Source organism: Astatotilapia calliptera, chromosome 17, assembly GCF_900246225.1.
Source record: "Astatotilapia calliptera chromosome 17, fAstCal1.2, whole genome shotgun sequence".
Classification (NCBI taxonomy): Eukaryota; Metazoa; Chordata; class Actinopteri; order Cichliformes; family Cichlidae; genus Astatotilapia; species Astatotilapia calliptera.
In genome coordinates, this window is record NC_039318.1 from 13,812,963 (window position 1) to 13,838,078 (window position 25,116).

The 25,116-nt window shown below is 40.6% G+C and overlaps 1 long non-coding RNA gene across 1 annotated transcript; it reads right to left on the reverse strand.

Annotated features, from left to right (window-relative positions):
* Positions 1-1,424: 1,424 nt before the first annotated feature.
* Positions 1,425-20,389, reverse strand: LOC113009274 (uncharacterized). The gene is made up of 3 exons (XR_003270149.1): positions 20,278-20,389; positions 18,954-19,025; positions 1,425-1,659 (listed from the first exon to the last, which is right to left on the reverse strand). It is a non-coding gene; the product is annotated as an uncharacterized LOC113009274 (long non-coding RNA).
* Between the last annotated feature and the right edge of the window lie 4,727 nt (positions 20,390-25,116).

Consider the following 25,116-nt stretch of genomic DNA (forward strand, 5'->3'; position numbering starts at 1 on the left):
TTCTTGCCAGCCACGCTGTGGATACTTGGACGCGTGTGATGGAGCATTGTCCTGCATGAACATCATGTTTTTCTTGAAGGATGCAGACTTCTTCCTGTACCACTGCTTGAAGAAGGTGTCTTCCAGAAACTGGCAGTAGGACTGGGAGTTGAGCTTGACTCCATCCTCAACCCGAAAAGGCCCCACAAGCTCATCTTTGATGATACCAGCCCAAACCAGTACTCCACCTCCACCTTGCTGGCATCTGAGTCGGACTGGAGCTCTCTGCCCTTTACCAATCCAGCCACGGGCCCATCCATCTGGCCCATCAAGACTCACACACATTTCATCAGTCCATAAAACCTTAGAAAAACCAGTCTTGAGATATTTCTTGGCCCAGTCTTGACGTTTCAGCTTGTGTGTCTTGTTCAGTGGTGGTCGTCTTTCAGCCTTTCTTACCTTGGCCATGTCTCTGAGTATTGCCCCCCTTGTGCTTTTGGGCACTCCAGTGATGTTGCTGCTCTGAAATATGGCCAAACTGGTGGCAAGTGGCATCTTGGCAGCTGCACGCTTGACTTTTCTCAGTTCATGGGCAGTTATTTGGCGCCTTGGTTTTTCCACACGCTTCTTGCGACCCTGTTGACTATTTTGAATGAAACGCTTGATTGTTCGATGATCACGCTTCAGAAGCTTTGCAATTTTGAGACTGCTGCATCCCTCTGCAAGATATCTCACTATTTTTGACTTTTCTGAGCCTGTCAAGTCCTTCTTTTGACCCATTTTGCCAAAGGAAAGGACGTTGCCTAATAATTATGCACACCACCTAATATGCTTAATTGGTAGTAGGCTTTCGAGCCTATACAGCTTGGAGTAAGACAACATGCATGAAGAGGATGATGTGGACAAAATACTCATTTGCCTAATAATTCTGCACTCCCTGTAAGCTGCTGGTTAAAAGTGTGGTTAAAAGTGTGGTTGTATTACCACATTGCTGTCTGAAAAATAGTGTTAATTTATTTGAAATTATTACTTAGCAATAAAATTTACAGGCATATTCATGTGTCTATTGGCTTCCTTGGGCTCAATCAATGTCCCCTGTTTTTCATCCATTAAACTTTTGCAGGCAACAGGTCACTTGGGTTTAAAGTTAAAGTCACTGAAACGAGTTGTTTAACACATTCTTGACACATGGCAGACTTACTTGCTACATAGGGGTAATATAAACTCTGGTACAGTGACCTAATGTTTACACTTGTGAGTGTGTACATCAGCACTGTGGATTTTAAATGAAACACTGAAGATGTGATTGAAGTGTAGACTTTGAGCTTTAATTCAAGGAGTTTTACCAAAACATTACAGAGGCTCAAAACTAATTGGAGGAACTACTATCATTTTAAATATAAGACTTGTTTTTAATACTTAGATGAAAATATTTTGCAGTCATCAAATCACCAGATGTTGTGTTTCCTCCCAAGGGATGCTCTGCCAGGCCTTTACTGCAGCTGTCTTCAATTGCTGTTTGCTTGTCTCCATCTTCTGTTTTGTATATAATAGCTGAAAAGCATGCTCCATTGTGTTGAGATCAGGTGATTAACGTGTCCACTGAAGTGTATCCAATTTCTTGACAAACTCCTGTGCAGCTTTTGCACTGTGCTCTGGGTCATTATCCATTTGCGAATCCTGAATTTGAGCAGAGAGTACAGCCATGTAAACCTCACAATTCATCGTCAAAGGAGCTCGCAAAGAAAAGCGTCTGGACTTCTTTAAGTTACTTGAAGACGTTTCACCTCTCATCCGAGAAGCTTCTTCAGTTCTAAGGTCAAATGGTGGAGAGTCCCAGATATAAACCTAGTGGGAGTAACCCCCCACAGAGGGACAAAAGGACCCCCTGATGATCCTCTAATCGCCTGACCCAAGGTGTGAAACTGGGTGTGGGTCCCAATCAGCCACACCTTGGGTCAGGCGATTAGAGGATCATCAGGGGGTCCTTTTGTCCCTCTGTGGGGGGTTACTCCCACTAGGTTTATATCTGGGACTCTCCACCATTTGACCTTAGAACTGAAGAAGCTTCTCGGATGAGAGGTGAAACGTCTTCAAGTAACTTAAAGAAGTCCAGACGCTTTTCTTTGCGAGCTCCTTTGACTACGATGACCTGGATGACTGAGAACCTTCACAGACTCACAATTCATCCCGCTATCAGCAGTCACATCATCAATAAACACCAGTGAAGTGGCTCCACTGACAGCAATACAGGCCCAAGGCATAACACTGCCTCCACCAGGTGGAACATAACAGATGGTGGTGTGTTTCATACTCTCCATACTTTTCTTTTCTTTGGTTATTTATGGTTTTATCAGTCCAAAGATTTTTTTGGCTCTTGTATATGTTTTCTGGCAAAGTCTAATCTGGCCTTCTTGTTCTTAGGTGTAACCAGTGGTTTGCACCTTGTTATAACGTCTCAGTGTTTCCATTCAAGAAGTCATCTCCTGATTATAGACAGTGATATACCTACATCTTTGCATATGTTCCTGACTTGGTTAGATGTTATGAAGTTGTTTTTTCTTTCTTTCATTCAGGCCTTTTGGTGTTGGTGAGCTGCCCAGTGCATTCCTTCTTTTTAAGAAGATACCTGATTATTGATTGGCCATTTCGAATGTTTTTGCTATCTCTTGAAGAGATTTATTATGATTTTTCAGCCTAATAATGGACTCCTTCACTTGGATCAATATCTCAATATATTGATTGAGAGTTCAAATGAACAGCTACCAAAGTCAAGTTCAACATTTGGAATCAACTCCAAATCTTTAATCTGCTTAATTTGTAATGAAATAATCCATGCAACTCCTTGTCAGTCAATTGTCCATTTACTTTTAAGCATCCAAATATAAGACACATGTTAAAATCCTTTAATTAAACCTGGAATTCTGCACTTCAGTTACTTTGTAATTGTTTGCTCTGGTAGTGATGTCCTTTGTGGATGTAGAGCGAAAAGAAAAGTGTCATTGTACAACTATTTATGGACTTGGCTGCATGTTTACACTCTGATACCCAGGGTATTGTGTAGTACTACCACATACTAAGTTTTATAAAACTTAGAATGTGGCTGTTGAAATGCAAAATCAGCCTAATAATCGTTCAAGAGCGAGTGTCAGGGCTCTCACCATTTATACAAAAATATTTTTTAATATTGATTACTTATAACCTGCCTCTCGCCCTAAGACAGCTGGGATAGGCTCCAGCCCCCCAACGACCCTGAAAAAGGATAAGCTGAAGCGAATGGATAGATGGACAATCACTTATATAAAATACCATCACACAGATATGACTAGAGGAATCAGAGAAAATGTTTTGGTTGGTTGGTTTTGGTTTTGTAATATTTCAGTTATGAAAACTACAGGAACTATATGTTGCCATGATTGAGCACCATATCAAAACACACTTCCCAAAGGGAAGAACTATTTTGGACCTGAACTAGAGTTCTGGTCCAAACACACTGACCCAGAGCTGGTGTGACTGGGTTGGCAGCCTTGACACTTGTCAACTTCATCTCAGTCCATCCTTTTAAAAAATGGACTTGGTCAGTCTCCACCTTGTTACGCTGACCTGCAGCTAAACAGATTCACTGAGGAACTGATCCTTATTGGTTCAGACAGGAACAGAGTTTGGGCTCTGCAAAGAAGCACACGCCAGCTCGGATCACTGTCACAGACATCAGAAGGAAGTTTGCCAATTCAACCCCGAGCCTACTGTGACCCACATTCCACAGTCCGTGTTTGTTTCATTTTTATAGGTATGTGTAAAATTTTCAGTCTGCCAAGAAGGTTAAAGTTTGTTCAGGCACACACGTTAGCCTAGTGCTGTCTGCATATGAATTTTCTCTATTTTTTCAGTTTTATTGTGATTAAATGAAAAATATGTCATCGTTTAATTGTTAGTTGTGACTTTTACTCATCTTTTTCTAATTTCTAATTTCTCTATAGCAACCTATAGCAAATTCATATTTGCTGGCATCTTCTTCCTGATGGGACTCTTCGTTTCATATGGCTTCAACGACACGATCTATCCTCCCTTCCATGTGGATGTAAATTACACGATTAAACACACAGACCTGAAGTAATGGTCTGGAAGAGACAGCTATGTTTCAGTTCAGGGGAAAGAGGTGGGTTGCACACAAACAGCCAAAATTACAACTGTAACTGTAAAATTACAACTGTAAGAAAATGTTATGTTCAGCATTGTCTTGTTAAAATATCCAAGAATTTCCCTGAAAAGGGCGTCATCTGAAATCGAGGGCTACTTACCTGGGAAGCTTTATATACCTTTCAGCACAGAAGCCACTAATATACCCCACTGCCATCAGAGGCTTTTGAACTCAGTGCTGAACAAAAAGTCAGATAATCCCTCTTTAGTCTGGATGATGCGATGTCCTTATTTTTCAAAAAGAATGTAACTTTTTGATTTGTCTGCTGATTGAAGCGTTTCTGGATCATGTTCACTTATGGTGTCTTCTTGGCATGACTTGAAGCTTTTTTTCTGTATTTGTTGATGGCACAGTGAACTGTGATCACAGAGAGTGATTTAGGCGTGTGTTGAGTCCGTGCAGTCATTTCAACACAGAATCATCCCCATTTTTAATGCAGTGCAACTCGAGGGTCATCTTTAAACTGTTTTTAATTTTTTTAACCCAAATGTAAATAAAATCTGTGCTTTTCATCAGTCTAAATAATGTATATTATGCAGGTGTTTCTCTTACCCATCCATCCATTTGCTTCCGCTTATCCTTTTTCAGCTTTTTCCACAAGCTGCATGTCTTTGGACAGTGGGAGAAAGCCAGAGTACCAAGAGGGAACCCACGCAAACACGGGGCGAACATGCAAACTCTACTCAGAAAGACCCCAGCCTGATGTGGGAATTTAACTCAGGTTCTTCTTGCTGTGCGGCAACCGTGCTAACCACCTTGCCACCATGCTGCCGTCATAAACATGTTCAGCTATTTTCCAAATTCTTCCTTTATGTAAATGTCAGCTTTTAGCAGTTCAGCACTTTTGTTTTCAGGTTAAAAATTCAGGGTTTTTTTTTTATCTCATTCAACATTTTTAACTTAATTTCATCAATTAATTCATTTCAGTGCATACATTCAGATTCAAGCATTCACACTGCAGTTTCTTCAGAAAATGCACTTTCTAGTTATATTCCACTAGGTTCCACTCGGGTATGAGTAATGATAAATTTAAATGGAAAGATATATGTGTCTGTTTTTGTGACCATGCGGACTTGTCTGCAGAGAATTTATACTGCAGTGAATGAACCACACATGCACCCCAGATGGCCGACTACAGGAATCTGTAGTGCCATATGTCTGTGTCTGCACTAGAGTATAGGCTGGGCTTTTGCATCATTATTTTTCTTTGATTGTGTAATAAGAAATTTTAAGGTTTCACAAAAATGAAAAATGTTTGCTAAAGATAAAATCAGTTGAAGACAATGTGAACTTAAGTGTCCAAGCAGGACCTCACTTCAGCTACAGTGTTAGCTGAAACAAAACTCTGCCTCAATTGAGTTGAAGTGTTCTCCCTGTTCCATGAATGAAAGAGAGATTTATATGTTTCACTGTTACTTTGTCATGAGTACAAAGAGGCAGTTTGGGTGAAAAATAAAAAGTAGTGTTACATCAGAAGGATTTAGAGATGACCAATGACCTTTTAGTGAGTCAACAAATCGCCTTTTCAGAAATCCTCTTACAGTACAAGTGCTTTCTGTGGCTGCTAGGAAAGATAGAAAAACCTCTTTAAACCCTTTTTTGTCTTTTGTGCTTTATTTTTTACAAGACACTTGATGTCATCCAGCGTTAAATGCAGTAAGAAAGTAAGTAAGGATCTTTTATAGCAGTTTCATGATTTCTCAAGTGAGATACCAGTGGCAGTCGTTGAACTGGGGGCTTGGGTTGGAATAGAGATGGTAAATGGTCACTTCAATGAAACTTTGTGATAAGGTGTTATGATCTTGCATGACCGGATTTTGCCTCTTCTAGATACAGGGCTATATTTTTTATAAATAAATGCATCTACACATTTATATCATGTACAGCTCACTGAACATCTTATTAGAAACACCATGCTAATAATGAGTTGAGTTTCCTTTTGCTCTGAACATAGCCCCAGTTCTTGGTTTATGGATTCCACAAGATTTTGGCAGAATCCCTTTTAGACGCTGCTCCACACTGCCATGACAGCACCACATCATTTCTGCAGATTTGGCTGTTGCACAGTCATGCTGCCAGTTTCCATACCAACTGGGGAGACTTTTTCTTGGTGGGAGTAGCCATTAGAATTTGTCAAACATAAAGTAGTGCACGTGGTTAGCAACAATATTCAGATGGAGTGTGGCATCCACACCATGATTGATTGGTGCAAAGGAGTTGTTGTGCACCAGGGCAACATCATCACTAGCCTCACATTCATGTCCTTGTCTGGCAGGAAAGAGTGGTTATTTGAGTTATTATTAGTCTATCAGCTTCAAATGGCCATCATCAGCTCAATCACCATCAAGGCATTTTGATTTTCAGAGCTCAAAGGGAGGTTTTTGTTTTTGTTTTTTTGTTTTTCTCGTTAACTACTCAGACATTTGGGCATCCAGATCCCTAATTGGCATGTTTCTAAGGTACATTTCATATGTTGACCACCCAGCAGTGTTCAAACCATTAAAAACATTCGTCCACCCACTCGTTTCCAATCTCCAGTTGATATGCAGATGACTGGAATTATCTTCAAGCTCATTAGCATCTCATTTGTGGTAGACTGTGCCCTGCCCTGAGAATCATGGTGCTCAAAGCGACTGCCTGTCCCTTGGCTCTTGTCTGATATTTTCATAATTACTTGGTTGTGACTTGTAGCCAATGTTTCATTTTCTGGCAAAGTGTTATCCTGTTCTGTCTATGAAATTAGTTGTTTTTGTTCGTTCATAGACATGTTTAAATAGTAGCAGCAGTACTAAGAAACGGCTGGGGTAGTAGGAATTTATATCATTTAATTTAATTAAAATCACATTCTGAGTTTCTTCAAACAGCCAATAGTAAGACACACAAATATAGTCCAACACCACAGAGGCATTTAATTTCCTCTGAGCCCAATATGAACGCAGTAATTTCCTGACTATTCATAATTGAAATGACAGAGAAATTTAATGGATGTGTGGGTCGTAGCTGAAACAAGAGCATTAATGTGAACACCATCGAGACAATGGGGCCATTTAGCAAATTGTTTCCACTATTTAATTAACATGATTTTTATTAATGTTGTCCTTTTAACTCTGTGGTCGAGCTGCCACATCCTCACAGTTCTGTCCAAGGAATTGTCTTTTCAAAAATCCGGGTGATTCCTACCTCCTGCAGACCTGCTTTGTGTCCACTCTCTTTCTGGAATCAAACAGCAGGACATGCTGTAAAAAGTAATAAAGATTCTGTCATTAAAAGTCTACATTCAAAAATTAATGACATTTGTGGGGTTTGAACCTGGAGCCTTGGTACCATTGTGCCTCATTAGAGTACCATGTGAGAGTTTCCTACTCTAAGTTCCACAGAAGCAGAGCAGCAGGGACAAACGAATGAATGAAGCAGTTTCTACTTCCAGTGCGTTTGTTTGTATAGCAGGTGCTCCTAGTTCTGTTGAGGTTTATTGTTTGTGGACTTTGTTACTAGACTCTAAAATATATAAGCTGATGTGCTGCCAGGGTTACCCTAACATGAGTCAATACAATGGCACTGAGAAGCTCCACCCAGGCAGGGAGGAGACAGGAGAGAAAGAGAGTGAGAGCAGAATCAAAACAAAAACGCATGTAGCCTCACTGAGCCAGCCGGGTAGACACAGTGACCATGACATTTTGTTTCCATGGAGTCAGACTTTCTCATAGTTTTTACACTGGTCTAGCTCTCAAGGCTTGGTCCTTTGGGCATTGGCTGCATTTTCATCTAGTCTTATCTGTCCATTTTCAGATTAATGTTTTGTGTTTGTTAAAACCAGTGATGGGAATAACGGTGTTACAAGTAACAGCGTTACAAGTAACAGCGTTACTTTTTTCAGTAACTAGTAATTTAACTAATTACTATTCCTATTGCTACAACGCCGTTACAGTTACTAACAAGAAAATGCGGCCCGTTACTATTTTTCAACAAACAGACGGTTGAAGCTGTGTTCAGCTTACCGCATCTTGTATCAGTTGCACCGAAGTAGCTGACTACGTAAGTAATCTGGACGCTACAGCTTTAAGCAGCTGCACGCACTTCCGCGGACGGTAATCGCAATCACTGTCTAGACTAGGGGTCAGCAACCTTTAACACCCAAAGAGCCATTTGGACGGGATTTCCACACAAAAGAAAACACTGGGAGCCGCAAATACTTTTTGACCTCTAAAATGCAGATAAGACTGTATATATTGTTTTTTTACCTTTAAGCTTTGTGTGAACAACTAAGGTGTGTTGCCTAGATCCATGAAGTGCTACAGAGAAAATTACTTTTTTATTTATGTAATTAACACATTTTGAACTCTTAAAGAAAAATAACAAAAGGAAAGACACCCAGCTGAACTAAAATGATCCATGTAGCAAACAAAAACTGTTTTGAGCCGCCACCCTTATATCGCCTTTGGGCTTTTGGAGCCTTGACCTGGCTTTTAAAAATAATTTGAAAAAAGCACTATGCTGCTAAAAAAAATAGATATTTGCAAAATTCAGCCTAAATATGTATTTTACCTGGTTACTGTGTGTGGCGGGGCGTGGTCTGCAGCGCCGCTGTAGGGGAGGCGGACGCACCTGAGCGGCACCCGCACTCAAGCCTCGCCGCCTTAACGTCTGTGCTATCTGTGCTGGTATGTGTCGGGCTGTGAGCTTTAACACCGACTGTATGTGTCAGCAACTGTGTGTGAAAAGTGGTCAATAAAGAGATGCTGAAAAGCGTGTTCATGCAAACATCGTCGGGTCTGCCGTGATATGTTTACAATGGGACTTCTGCTCCTGAACCTCTGCGCACAGCGTCTGGAAATCGGGGCTGTACGAAGTCACTTTCATCTTTATGCAGGACTGTAAGCTGTCGTCTGTGAGGCGCGAGCGATGTATAGTTCACGGTGGAGCTGCTGACATAATGTGGATCCAAAGATCCATAATTGGCCTATGGGCACCTGGGCCCTATTTCAGGAAGCCGGTTTAGAAAACTCAGAGTGAAAAACGATACTCAGGGTTGAGTAACCCCGAACTGTCCAACTCGGAATATTCGGTTTCAGAAAGGCTGATAACAAGTAGTTCAGTCAACGCGGAGTTGCTTTAACCCCAAGTTAAACGCGCGCACGAGGATACATAAAGCCCTGATTAGTGGAGCACAGATTAAGCGAGTCACCATGGAGACGGAGGGAAAGAAGGCGCGGTCAATGTATTTTACAGCGCTTGAGGCCGAAATTCTGATGGCAGCATATGCCGATAACATGCAAATTTTGCGGAAAAAAAGTAACACAGCCTCAGCTGCAAAAGAAAGGGAGCATGCATGGCAAAACATAGCCGACAGAGTCAATGCGTGAGTGTTAATTCAAACATTGATCGAGGGATTTCCACCCATTTAACACGTTATTTTATTATATTTTATTTTATTTTTTATTTTATACATTTTATTTCGTGATGTGATGTGAGCGCAGGTGCAACCCAACAGGCCCCAAACGTTCCTGGCAGCAAGTAAAAATGAAATATAAAAATATAGTCCAAACAGGTGGTGTAATTGTATTATGAGTCATAGTGCTTGGTCTGTTTGTCCGATGTAAATCAATTGCAGTTAGAGGCTACATTAATTTTCTTTCTGTAAGCACTTATTGAAATTATCTGAGCACATTACAAGTAAATATTTGCTTACTCTGTATGCTCAAATGTGACCCGTTATAGTCAACAGAAAAAAGCAGAGGCCTGAAAAACAGGTGGGGGTCCTCCACCACCACCACTCACAGAGGCTGAGCAGTTGGCTTCCACATTTGTGATAATGTTGGCAGCATCACATATGATCTTCACAGTGCAGAGAACACAAATTAGCATCCATTACTATAATGAAATAATTTGTTAGTTTGAAATGCTACAGGGAACTATGTACCTGCACATTAATGCTGTGGAAAGACTTCCTGTTCACATAGTCTCCTTCATTTACTGAAGGAGCAATGATTGGAATGTGAGTGCCATCTGTACAGCCAGTCACGCCTGGGAACCGTGAGAATAAATGTAAAATTTAAGTAGTAGTTCAAGTATCACCACATCATGAATTAAGTTTCGTTCATCCTGATACCTGCAATTTTGTGGCATCCCTCTTTGATAAATCTTGTGGGTCTGTGACCGGGGAACACCACAGACGAGTACAGGAGACGTTTAAGTGCAACTGTAACATTCCTGACTGCCCGACAGACGGTAGCCTTGGAAACGTGCTCAGCGTCACCAATATTATACAGAAAGCTCCCGTTTGCAAAAAACCGAAGTGCAATACAAATAATATGTACAGAACTGAGAGAATGTCCGCGATGTGTCACATGAGCAATATTAGGCCTGAGGATGTTATTCAAATGAATTATAGATTGTGCTGAACAACGGTAACGTTCACACAGGAAATCATCAGGAAATGATAAAACGCGCTCTAATCACTCTCTCTGCAGAGAATTTGGGCTTCAACATCTACTGGCTCTTCAAGGAAGGAACACGCCATGTCTGACACTTCCTACTGTCAGGTTTCCGACAAAGAGGCGGAGAACGTCAGGGTTAGTTGAAGTAAACCTGCTAGGGGGCAGGTTAGCTTCACGGAGTGTGTCGTCATAGTGACTCACTCAGGATTAATCTAAACTCGCTTTGTGAAACCGAAAACCCAGAGTTTTCGTTAACTCAGGGTATACTTACTCAGAGTTTGCACTAAACCGGCTTCCTGAAATAGGGCCCTGGGGTTGAAAGTCTCGATAAATGCACGGCGTTTCGGCGGGTACACCGGCTTCTGCAAGTGCGACTCTTATTTTGAGCGATCAAAAAATATAATTTTATATTTATATTTCAACATCACAATAATCTTCCAATTTAGAACTACAAGTTAAAAAAGAATTAACATTAATAAAATACACTTCAGCTAATTACTTAAAAAAACAATTTATTTTCCCAAACCACGCGGAGCTGCACTTTGAGGACTAAAGAGCTGCATGCGGCTCCGGAGCCGCAGGTTGCTGACCCCTGGTCTAGCACAAGAGCTGGAGCTAAGGGGGCAAAACAATCGCATGAGTGCTGCTGTTTGACTGAGGAAGAATAAAGTAGTCGTGGTAAGCCAATCACATGACCACTTAAAGACAAAGCAACAAGGTGATATATACCAGTTTATAAATTGTGTTGATCGGCCAAGATAACAGTATATTCGCGGCGTTTTTTCCTCGTCACGTTTACTGTCTAAGGACACCGCAGCAAGCACTCTGTGCTTATGAGCAAAAAAAAAACAAAACAAAAAAAACAGGGGAAGTTTTAGGAGTGACAGCAAGAGAGAGAGAGAGAGAGAGAGAGAGAGAGGGAGAGAGAGAGAGAGAGTTTTGAGATGTGAGAGATTTGTGACGATTAGCGTGTTTGCAGTATGTAGTTAATGTGTTGTCTTGTGTAGTTAGTGTGTAGTGTTGTGGATAGTTTTGTGTTGTGTGTCAGAACAATGTATTTAATAGAATTCTGTTAGCACACGTGCTATTTATTATGATAAAAGCTTCTTATTCTCACTTTAGGTATCTATGACTTTCCATTATGGCAACATGAAGGCAGAGCTGCCCAGAATGTCCAGCAACAAGATTGAAATTCCATACGAGTGCAAGTCGAAATGCTTGAACATGTTTTTGCAAGCTTACAGTGATAAAGTGCTTGAGCCCAGAACACTGAGAGCGTTGGAGAGAGAAAGGATGTTTTCAGTGGAGGAGGTAGGTAGACAGAGGAGGGAATGTGATTCAGTGCTGCGAGACTGATGCGAGCTCATCCCTTTCGTTGAAGGGATGAGTATTTAGCCCACAGTGAGATAGGGAGGAATTGTAATGCGGCAGACTGACTTGATAATCTACATATGTAGGATAAGCTTTACAAAAGCCAAGAAAAGATTCTGAGCTTTAAACGCAGAGTAACCAAAGCTAAATTTTATGCAGCATATTACATGCTGTGTGAGCTAATTCAGTGGGATTTGTGGGATAAATGCAACACATTACAAATGAAACTGCCATTGATTTGTTTCTGGAAAACTAAAAAGGAACCATCTGGTTAGTCTCAGTGGGGTAAAAAGGCATCAGCATTGTCATACTAAAAAACTGATGCTAAATATAACTACATTTGGAAGCAGTGATTTTGTGGAGGGCACACTGCTCTTAAGCCCATTTCCATGAGATGTCTGTGTGTTGACGGTACCTGCAGAAGCTTTAGATCAACAAGTTTTTTTTACATTTTAATCCACGAAGGTCAAGCTGACCCCTCATATTCCTCCTCCTCTGAATGCACTTTAGCTTATGCAAGGTCAAAAAATGCACAAAAACACAACATAAAGAGCTTCCATGTCATGTAAGCTACAGCAAGGTTGGGGAAAAGTGTCACTCTGCTCAGACCCTAGTACCACTGACTCTAATTAACCATTGCTAATGTAACCTTGCCCAGTATCTGTTGTATCTATGTTGCAGGTTTAAACGTTGTTCTTTTGTTATGAGTCTCCATGTTAGACTATTATTTTAGAGGCATCCCCCCTCCCCATCATGTCCGACATTACTAGGTTTAGACCCAAGGGGCACCTCTGGAGATGAAAAATAAAACCAATGACAAAGGAGTTAAAAACTGCAGTTCCTCAAGGCTGGCTCCATAAAAGAGTCAATCCCCAAAGATTAGGTATTTTCAGCTGCTCTCTAATTCCCCAAAGGGTCACCACACCAGATGGACCCACATGTTGCACAGACTCCTGGGTTGAAAGTGACAACTAACAACACATATAAAAAAAAAAAAAAAAAAACATATTTACAGCCTGATGCAAAAGATTGCTTTGGGTTTTGGATAGCTTGCACTTTCATTTATGATGTCATGTCTGACATCACTAGGTTAGACCCAAGGGGCAACCCCTGGAGCTGCAAAACAAAACCAATGACGAAAGGGTAAACACAGGAGTTGTTCGAAAATGGCTCCAAAAGGGAGTCACTCCCCACAGACTAACTTTTGGGGGGGTTTTAAATATCAGAAGTAATTTTCCTACCATAATTAGCCTTTCCTAGGAGTTTTTCAGTTATGTAAACTAACTCACTGAGTGTCATTTGATTCTCTATTAATATTGTTTTGTACTGTAGGTATACTGGCTTTGCACAAATACCGGCTGAAACTAATCGAATGTGAACTAAACATCCGATGCATAGTCAGTTGCCTTTTGTTTTCAACTATTAGAGGTAATTTGGGTGTTCTTTTGTATTAGTTTCCCAAGTAAATGCTGGAAACTCCATTATTATTAAACTATAATCCACTCAACCAAATGGAATATTTTCAATGCAGTAGAGTACAATGAAAACAATATGATGAAAATAAAAGAACTACCAATGTTAAAAAAAAATTAAGCCTGGAAGATATTTATAATGCATTTATGTCCTAACCCTGTGAGCACTCAGTCATCATATTCTGACCCTAACCACATATGTTGCAAACAGCCAAAACTGACTTTGTGGAAAAAAATGTGAATGTTTTTGATGTGTCTCACTTCTTCACCATCATGAACACAGGATGGACATCACTCTTCCACCTAAACACGAACATTTCACCATGTTTAACTCCGGACCCAACCTGGCCAAAGGAGATCCTGAGAGAGAACAAAGGACGCGACCCTAAGCGACAGCCTCGAGGTAAAAGAGCCGGCATCAGGAACAGGCTACGGGCTCGCGCATACCGCGCACCCATGCCCAGTATCCTGCTAGCCAATGTTCAATCCATCAAGAACAAGCTTGATGACCTCAGAGCCAGAATCAAGTTCCAGAGAGACATTTTGCAACCTCCTCTGCTTCACCGAGACTTGGCTGAACCCAGCAATACCAGACCACGCCGTGCAGCCGACGGGGTTCTTTTCGGTTTACCACATGGACAGGACAATGGAGTCTGGGAAGAAAAGAGGTGGTGGAGTGTGTCTGATGGTGAACAACAGATGGTGCGACAGCACAAACATCTCCCCACTCACACGCTCTTGCTCGCCCAATCTGGAGATTTTGATCGTTAAATGTCGCCCTTTCTATCTCCCTCGGGAATTCACTGCCTTATGTGAGCTATGAGGCTTTCACACATCAACAAACACTTCACCAAGATGCCGCACTCATTGTTATGGGAGATTTTAACAGAGTGAATCTCAAATGGACATTTCACAACCTTCACCAGCACATCAACTGCCCCACCCGGGGCACTAGAACATTAGACCACTGCTACACCCCGTTCAAGAACTGTTACAAGGCTCAGCCCCTGCCGGCATTTGGAAAATCGGACCATGCCACCATCTTCCTCATGCCTGCTTACAAACAAAGGCTAAAGCAGCAACCACCAATCAGGAGGGAGGTCGCTCGCTGGACGGACCAATCAGTGGCCGCAATGCAGAGAATGGACTCTTCTCACTGTTGAGGTCTGGGAAGCGCTTCCGCTCCCTTAATGCCAAAACAGAGAGAATGAGGAGGAGCTTCTTCCCCCAGGCTATTCGGGCCCTGAACCAGGGCTGGACTCTCCCACACACGTCACTATAAGACTGGACTCTCACACACATCACCACACGCACCACCACACATTTCCTATAATCCTATAATTCCTATAATTTATCATCTTTATAATCTTTATAATCTCTTCTGTTATTTGCACATTCATTACTGTAAATTCCTAAGTTAATTTGTAAATTTTGTAGTAAACTGTAAATTGTAAATATTGTAAAACTTTTCTTCTGTCATTTAATGGTCGGGCATTGTACAGGTACAAGCATTTCACCCCCATGTCATACTGTGTATGGTTGTGTGTGTGACAAATAAAATTTGAATTTGATTTGAATTTAATCACATTTTGTGTATGTAGCTAGAGACCCGACAAATGCGTAGTAGTTCAAAGGCAGAGACGCTGCAAGCGTTCATGTGCTGTGGACGCAATTTTAATTCATGTCGGCACCTTCCGACTCAAGACGTGAAGCATCATACCTTTGTTTTATTATCTGAGAAGGGAAAGGGAAACACAAAGGAAAGAGATGTGACTGGTATCTGAATAAAATGTCATCCTCTTCCTGTTCACCTGAAGACACGAAATATAAATAAAGTATGCATAAACATGCAATAACTTACTCTCAGATTAGATTAGATCAGATTAAACATGCAATCCCTCTCTGTACAACTCAGTGCACAAGAGTCAGCTAACAGCAAGAACAACAACATTAGCTGGTCAACACAAAGCCAGCTAATGTTAGGCTTGAGTGTCCTAAAAATCAAACTTTCCCTCCTTTCACTTTTCTCTCTGATAAGCAGTTTGATTGTAGTCGCACATGTTATCAGAGTTTACTGCATGTCTGAGTCCAACAATGTTATATGCACTTCAAATAAAGTTTTTCAACACGTGCTAACTCAGGCTACCAGTAGCTAACAGTGGCAAAAACAAGTTCAGGATGTCCACAACACCTCAGCTTGCTAGCTGGGTACAGAATATTGAATTGGTACATATCTGTTTTTACCATGTTGCTATTATTATTATATTCTAATAATAAAGTGGTAACAAAAGTGTTCTTTTTTACATAAACAGTAGTAGAAACACATCATTATGGGGTACAATCTAAATGTAATATTTTTGGTCTGATCTAATCTTGGCTGACTAAAAGAAGCAGCAGAATTCAGTCGACTGAGATCTAGTGGTGAAAACTTTATACATTATGTCTTTAAGCATATCTTTGAGTTTTTCCGACAGTATTTTTCATAGCACAATGAAAAGAAAACAAGTAAACTGGAAGAAAGACCAGAAGACCAGAGGGAAGACATAGATTTGGGGATAGATTTAAACCATGTCCTCTGCAATAGTCATGCAGCATATGGATTGCCTGTTCAACACAATGAGCTAAACAGGCAACTCTAGAACAAGCAATTTAATTTTTTTAAAAAGACAAAACAATCACCGATGATAACACGGTTGGTTAATTTATTGCTACTGTTGTCTGTTTGCCAAGGTGTTTGACAAAAGAGAGCCTGTTGAGAGAACCTGTAAACCGACACTCTCGGCAGGTAGATGGGCAGCCAACAGCCTGCCAACACACTAATACTGCTGAACCATAATTTCCCCATTAGATCTCAGAGGGTTAAAGCTGTACCAGTCAATATTTTCTTGGTAACAATTACATTCAAAGTCAAAGAGGAAGCTCACACAAAAGAACAGATGTGGACATTCTTTTAGTGTTTTTCAGCTTACTGTTTCGGCTCATCCGCAGCTACTGTTTCCTTCCCCATGTACGTGTTTTTCTCAAATTCAGCTGTATTATCTCTTGATGCAGACAGTTTTCATGCTTCCACTCACTTTACTGCTCTCAGCTGTGGTGACTATAGTGTTATGTCTATGTTCATACACCAAACTCTCCTGTTTTGCACTTAAAACACTGGTGTTACACATTTCTCCCCTGTTCAAAAGCTGCCTACCACCACCTCCTCTTTCTGAGTGTGTGTGAGGTAGTGTGTGGGTTAAATAATGCATGTAGCACCTTGCAGGACCCTCGTGACATTAAAAGTGCTTTGTAGTGAGTGTCCAAGCCCACATTCTCACAGTGAATACTATTAGTATTAGTAATACCAATAGCATTTATACTAAATAGTAATCATTTCACTGTAGTGGTAAGGAACATTTTAAATGGGATTTAGTCATTTCGTGGTAGAATTATAACAAAACCGAATTGACAGACAACAACAACAACGCAGTGGCGTTATTTGGGGGTGTCCAAAATCATAGGCTGCATCCTCCTGGGGCTGCATTTGTAGGTCGATTACGTCACAGTGACGCATTGAAGGCTGTCCACATTCTTAGACTCTTCTTTTCCCCAGATTTGAAGGATGGGTCAGGTGCATCCTTCGTGGCCCACCATATCCCAGAATTCATAGCGCAGCCCAGTCAATTCCAGTTTCCAACAATCGCGGTAGCTATCTAGTTTTAATAGTTTTAATAGTTAATAGTTCTAATATTACTCTAAGTAGTATTACTAATAAGCCTTTAACATATTTTCAGAGGAGAATGTAGCTGTGTAAACTTCAAATATCTGCTCGGTTTATCAAGATATCACATATTTGCAAAAGTGCTCCAACGTTTTCGGAGACGTCTGTTACCCACCAGCTCGATAGCTGACCGGGTGGTCAAGGTTCACTAGAGCCAGCAAGAACAGCAAACTCCCAGCACATCGTTTTCAAACCCCTCACAGTCTTTCGCTACTCAGGTTATACATGATATATAAGTCACTTAGATTACTTAAAAATGTTATTATTTGGCTTTTTGCAATGTTTGGTTTGTTCCTGAGTAAATCGGTTTGGCTGAGATTACAGCTGAACAAACTTCAAACGGAAAACTGATTAAACAGAAGTGTGAGATAATAGAGAATTTACACCAGTGTCCTGATATATTTTACATAGCAAGGAGCAGACGGCTGAGTTTATTAAACGCCACCGAGACAGCTGGTGACGCAAATCTGAAGGCTGAAGGCCACTCCACAGCCACTCACTTCTGGCCGACCCATAGGCTGCATCCTCCTGAGGACCCGGCCTTCGGTGGGCCCGGCCCATGTAGACCATGAAGGCCGGGTCCTCAGGAGGATGCAGCCTATGAATTTGGACACGGCTTTTGGCTTCTTCTCATGTGACCTTTGACCCTTTTCAGGTCAATCAAGAATGATTTGTCACATGATCCTAAAACCAAAAACTCCCTCTCACATTATTATTTACTGTGTGACCTATATCATGGGTTGAAATTTGATATTTGTGCTATTATAGGAATTTAAAAGACACCCAAAAAAACAGAGACTGTTTTTAAGCTTTGGCACTTCATTAATTTTCTGTGCACCTGTAAAACGTTTTAGAAGATCACAGTTTACCTTAAAGTTAAGTTAAAGTTATTTAATGAAATATGGGAAAAGTAAAAAAAAAAAAAAAAAAACTCCAAATATTGAAAGGCTGGTCTGTGGTTCATTCTGCAGCAAGATCATTACTCTAAATGTTGGAGAAACACACAGTCTGTGGCTGAGCTGTACTTGGAGAAATTGGACAGCAGGGTGAAAGCAAAGTCCAAAACATTCATTTCCAATTTCATTGCTGTTTGCCAAAAGCATGTTCGGCTTTTCAATACAGAGATGCTCCCTTATTCACTCGGGGTTGCCACAGCATGTAATAACATTCTTTTTTAACTTGCATTTAAGATGTAGCGTTCAGCAGTTCTTCTATACCAAAAAAATGCTCTTTGTTATAAAACTCAAAAATAGTTGTATACTTTTTTCTACAAAGAGTCACTTTAATGCCCAGCAACTCAAAGGCAACCAGCTGTGAATAACAGATAAACGAAAAAACATCCAAAGCATCAAATATTTGCGAGTATATGACCTGCTGTGTTTAGAGTTGTCTTTGGAAATGTTTTTTCCGTCAGCTGCAGGGGTTCTCTGTCTTTGAACCGCAGTCGCCTGGCTGACAAAACTGCGACGAGGTTTCTAAAACGGGACTGTTATGCCGAGGTGGCCAGTGTAGCAGCGGCTGATGCATCAGTGCACCGATGCCAAAGGACACCTTGACAAAACCGTGCTACATCACAGCCCAGTGACTAACTTGACTGGCCTCAGACCTTTCGGCTTATTGGGGTCATTGTCTTCCTGCTGAATAAACTGCTCGGAAAAATGTGACCCACTTGCAGAAGTGTGGGCCACGTATTCTCTCCTGTGTGTGTGTTTTTTAAACTGATCTGTTGTTACCTGCTTTCTTCTCTTCCATAGTCAGTCCTCTGAATCTTCAGATAGGTGTTCACCTTCTGGTTTGAAGGCAATCTCGACATATAGAAAGAAATGATAAACATTTCCACATTTATGTGAACATTTTTTTAAAGCCCCTCGGCTTACTTAACTCATTAGTTAAATTTATTTTGCACATAAAAGCTGCAGGAGAAGTTTGCCTTCAGTGCTTTCTGATGAGAAGGGTTCTGTAAAATGAAGGTTTTAAAATGTTGCACTAGACTCAAACTATGATCTTTTTCCCAAAGTCATCAAGATAGTTTTGTGCCTTTAAAGCCATTAAGGCAAGCCTCACCCGCCAGCAGAAAACGGGGACATAAGACACGAATGGCTCATAAACAATGATTCAAAAAAAAGAGCAAAAACAAGTTTTTAAATCCATCTTCACTCTAGTGTTAAATTACTGTTGAAGAAATCTCAGAGGTGTTAGAGGCCCTGAACTTTCCGATTTAGGATAACACATAACATACGAAGTACAGAAGCATATAAGCAAACAGAGAAGCACAGGCTGTCCTGTGCCTTTTAAAGAGTGATTTACTGATCCAATACAAAATATCCACGTCACCAGATTATTGCAAAAATAACCAAATGTTCTTGTTATCATTAAAGCTAATGAAGTGTACCAAAAGCATTTCACAAACACATGATGAGAAGAACTAAAAATGATTTCTCCCTCCATTAGTTCTGCTCATTTCTCTGGATAAAATGATCTTCATGGCTCCTGCTGCTGCTGCTGCACTAGTTTATGTGTTTGGCAGATTTAGTTCTTTGTGAGGGAAGCTATGTGCTTCAGCTATTGCTGTTTTTTTATTGTGTAAAATATTACTCGGAGATTAACAGTCTCAGCTCTGATCCTCCAACAGATCCTCCAATCCACCGCCAATCAAAGCTTAAAGAAAATCACATTTCATCACAGGATCTTTGTCCCATTTAAAACAATTCTTTTGTCTGTCAGATGAAAGACTCTACCAGCTGGAAACAGCTTTCTTAAATGTGTTGACAAGGCATTTTGCCTTTATGGAGAAGGATTTAACATTTTCAGTGATTCTCCAAATGCTTTAAATAATGTAAAGTTTTTCTTTTTAAAGGCACTATCTGCTTAACTACATTGAGCAACTCATGTGGTGTTATTATTATGGAGAAACAGCACGCTCCGGTGGATATATGAGGTACCTCTCTCTACTGCCTACTAAGCAACACATGTATAGTGACTCATTTTCCCTTTAAGATATATATATACACAAATTATAGCCTAACTATGTTGACACCTATTAGCTTTTGGACTTACTTTCTGAGAGTCTTCCATTTTGGTTGTCCTGGTCTTGTTGAGAGGGTGGAGCTGGGAAATTGGAAGGGTTGGTTTTGGCTGAGAGCCCAACTATGTCATCCACACCCAGATGTTGACTTTTAAGTTGCAAGGTACACAAACCCTTAATTTACAAAATTATGAGGCTAGTTAGTAGTGGGAAAAGACTAGTAGTAGTGAAGACTTGAAATGTGAAGTAGTAAGGAAAAATTTAATTATAAATCACGTTAGCAACTAGCTAAACATAACTACCTTTATCTGCTTTACATACCTGTGAGCTGACTGCCCAAGCTTTCATAACTTATGTTCATCAAATGACAAACAAGCAGTCCCTCTCAGTTGAGCAGATAACAGTGTCAGTGGTAACACATGTCAAAAGGGACATTTCTATCAGGTTTATCAGTACTGTTGGCATTTTAGTCAGAGATCTTGCACTGCCTCATTCTAAATCACATGGGTACGGAAGAGGATTAGGGCCACTGGGAAGAAAAGTCTCAGAATTCTGACTTTTTTCTCAGATTTTTTTTCCAGTGGCCCTAATCCTCTTCCGTACATGGGTCCCTGTGAAACCTCTGTTTTTAAATTTGTGACTACAGTCACTCTGTACAATAGCTAGTTAGCTTTGTTACAGTTAACTTGCCAAGTAAAAGAGTTTAGCTACTGGTATGTGATTTTCTGATTCAGGGAACAGTATCATATGAGTGTGATTAACATCACATCCACTGGCTGGTGTGTAAATATAATTCTGATTTCATAAGATCTTTGAATGGTCCTGTTTTCTAAATCAGGACATTATTCTTTGTCAAATATAAATAACATCAGGCTGATCCTGCCACAATTTGTTCCCCCTGTCCAAATCACAGACAAACAGTACCCCACGGTTGTTAATAATTTTGAACGCATTTTGCACAGAGAGACATTTTTTGAAAAATGTATTGATAGTGTAACCCAACCAGTGCAGGGGCCTCCCTACAATAGCAATGTTGAATATTATTACACAGGAGAAAAAACAACTACACATAAAATAATTACACCGTGACGCCTCTGCCTTTCTAAATGGAGGTACAGTAATTGCGTGTGTATATGTAATCGTGTAAAATCTGAAGATAGTAAGATTAACAGTAACAGTATTTTGTCTCTATCCGCCATTGTAGAAATTCATTTCATGTAAACAATAACGTGGTGCACGGCGTGAGGTGAAAAAAGGCACATACCTTTGATGTTGTGAGACGAACTCCGGGGTAAAACAAAGGGGGGCCTAGCAAAAAAAGTTGAGAACCACTGTTTTAATGCAAGATAAATGTCTTTATGTCTGTGTAAAACAATTCCTAGTATTCTAGTGGACTAGATTTTAATTATTTGACATTAACTTTTTTAGACAGACTGTGGTGGGACTAACAGCAGAGTGTGAATGTTAGATAGAAAGTACTTAAGCATATGCTTCTATGAATTGGTGAATGAGGCAGGCTGTATTAAGTGCTTTAAGTGCTTGAGCAGAAAAAGGCTATACAAAAACTAGACCAAGGACCACAAAAGATATGTTGAGAAATAGAGATAAACTCAAACGTATTTATAAAGCAAACTATGTTATACAATCAAAGTGTTCAAACATCAAATAAATGAAAAATTAAAAAGATAAGAATTTATAGAAATAATGTTTCTAGTCATATAAACATAACATTACCGCAAAAACATGTTATTTAGACAGAATTTAAGAGCAGGCAGTGTTGAGGCCCTCTCAGCTCGCAGAGATAAGTCACATTCCCCCCTGTGGTTCAGGCTGGATCTTGGGATAACCAGACCCAACTGGTCAGTGGACATGAGTAACCTTGTTGGGAGGTTGGAGCTAGCCCATCGAATGATTTGTAAGCAAACAGTTAAGTGAAAATCAATCTGAAACCATACAGAGGGCCATAGAAAAGAGGCCAGTGCAGGGGAATTGAGCTCTTGGCCATGTGCTTATGTGAAAAAAAATCATGGCAAATAATTACCAAGATGACATAATAGCATGTATTCTTCTTCCAGAGTCATTAAGCAATACAAAGGTCTTCAAGCTCCACAAGTGGGACCAACCCCACAGTTTAAAAGTGAGGGGATTATGTAACGATTGGCTAAATGAAGCCTATGTTAATTTTCCATTTCTACTTATACCACTATCTGCTTTTTTTTTGGTAAAGGATACGTTTACTACATTTAGTTAGCTTTAGTTCTTCAAATTTCTGTACAGCATAAAACGGTTAACCTAGCAGAAACAGGCTTTATTAGACATGCAAGTGTTTTAGCAGCTAACCAGGAAGCAAACTCCATGAATATATAGAATAACCTGTTCTGGTCATAATCTGTAATCACATCAGATACATTCTGCCTTGCCACTGTTGCTTAACATACACACTATCATTTTGTGAATGCGTAGCTGTACGTCTATGCCTGTTTGTCAAGATTTGTGTGTGCTTGTGTGTGGCGTTTCCTGTGAGGCATCGTTTTCTTTTATCGCTGTGTTGACACATGTGTGCTCACCCTTAAAACTACGTGGGGGGGAAAAAAAACAATGTGCAAATCATACGTCATGCTACGGTTGCTGCATGGAAAGACAACTCCCCACTATACACTATACACACACTCTGAGAGACTTCCCAGCATTCAATGGGGAGCGGTATAGGGCACTGAAGGTGAGAGTTGGCATTCTAGATAGAAAACATGTAAACTGATTGTGCCCTTGAGAGAAACGAAAAGCTACAATGGTTTGTGTTTATTATTCCAGCTTTTCGTTGATGCAATTTTAGAATTTGATCATTGCAAATCATGAAAAATGCTGTTTTCAGAGACACGTTTTTTATTCCCCTCTGCAAAGTAAAATGGTTTGCCCCCACTTGTGGTCAGTTTATTAAGCCAAATGTTCATTTCTAAAAATATCATGTTGACAGGAAGGGGGCGGGCCCCATTTTGCAGGTGGCAGGCATTTAAACAAAGCACTGGCTTCACACTCAGCAGAGTCACTAAGAAGCATGCCATCCGTAGCTCCGGAAACAATAACAGTGTCGCTCAGGGACTTCTTTGAATCCCCTCCTAACCCCTCCTGACCATCCAGGTTAAAAACTCAAGGAGAGGAAAACGAGGGGAAAAACTCATTCCTCTTGATAAGACATGGCTGCTTAGAAAATTCAAGAGGCCTTTGCAAGTTGTTCGACTGTCTGATGGAAAAGTACAGGTCTTTGGCCTGCCACCCACACGCCTAATCATCATCTGTATGGGAGCATCATCCTCCTGAGCCGCTGCTCTGTGTATAGAATTAGCACAACTCAATTTGAGAAAAACAACTGGCGCATGACGTTCCATCGCACAAATCCCTGTTTGTGCAGACACTCTCACGAGGGGCGACTTCTCATTATGAGTGGTGACACAGCAGAAAAAACAAGTCGGGGAAGGACACTGGAATATTGTGTTCTCGATCCAGGTGTTTTGAGAAATTAAAGCCTTTTTTCTTAAGTACAGGTTATTAAGTAAAGGATCTACACAGCTTTCTGCCAAGAACAGTTTTGATTATTTCACTAACTTCATGTTTTCCTCATCTGACCTTAAACCCTGTTGTACAGTCCCTGCTGACAGTTACACCCATAACTTCTCTGATAATTGCACAGTTTTTGTTGTTTTGCCTGTCTACACCACCACAGTGGATTTCATACAATCAATATATGACTGAACGGCTGACTTTCAACTTTAAGTCAAGGGGTTTAACTAAAGTACTGTATTTACTATTTAGGGCATTTTTATATGCAATAATTGTCATTTGAGGATTGCTGCTAATATTTTTATAATTTAGATTAAAATTAGTGCTGTCAGCGTTAATCTCGTTAAAATGGCGTCAACGCCATAACCGCATTACACGGCAAATCTCCGTTAGCGAGTTCACCCCGTGCATGGGGCTGCACAGCACTAACGCATTAACGAGCTAACGCGTTGACGCCGTGCAGCCGCACGCACCGGGCGATCCGTGTTAACTCGCTAACAGAGAATTGTTGCGTTAATGCGGTTGTGGCGTTAACGTCATTCTAATGAGATTAACGCTGACAGCACTAATTAAAATCCTTTGAAGTTTGTTGCCTGAAGTCTAGAAGCCCAGGGACATCACTACATTTTTCTTCTCTTGAGATGATCTGGAAAGCCTTTATTGCAGCCACCTTACTGCATGTTTGTGGGTCTCCCTCTCCATTTAGTTTTCTATTTAATAACTGGAAAGTGTGCTCTATTGGTTTGAGATCCGATGACTGCCTTGGCCATTGAAGAATATCTTGTTTCTTTACCTTAAGAAACTCATAGGATGCTTTTGCAGTATGTTTTGGGTCATTATCCATGTGCACTGTGAAGCAATGTCAGATGGTTTTGCAGTTTTGAGTATAGCCCTGAACACTTCACTGTGCAATTCATTAACAAGGTCCGCGTCAGGTGTCAGGTGAACCAGGACACTCTGATGATAAGTGGGCTACAGGAGCAAGAAAACATAAATGGAAGAGGGCCAAAGCCATGGCCAACTACCAAGACTTTGTGAAGTACCCTCTGAAAGTCTCCTAGAAGAAGTGAATGCAGTATTACAGACAATCTCTACTGCGACCATCATTGAAACCAACCAGCTGATATACACCACAGCAACAGTGATCCTTGAGATGCTTGGCTACAATATAAACGCCTGCAAGGAGCAGGACCCTCCCTGGAGAAGGAGACTAGAGGCCAGACTAGATCACAAATACTGTAGATTGCACTAAAAGGTATAGAAAAAAGTGCTTGCTTAAATTAAACCTTGGCACACATGCTAGACGAAGAGAA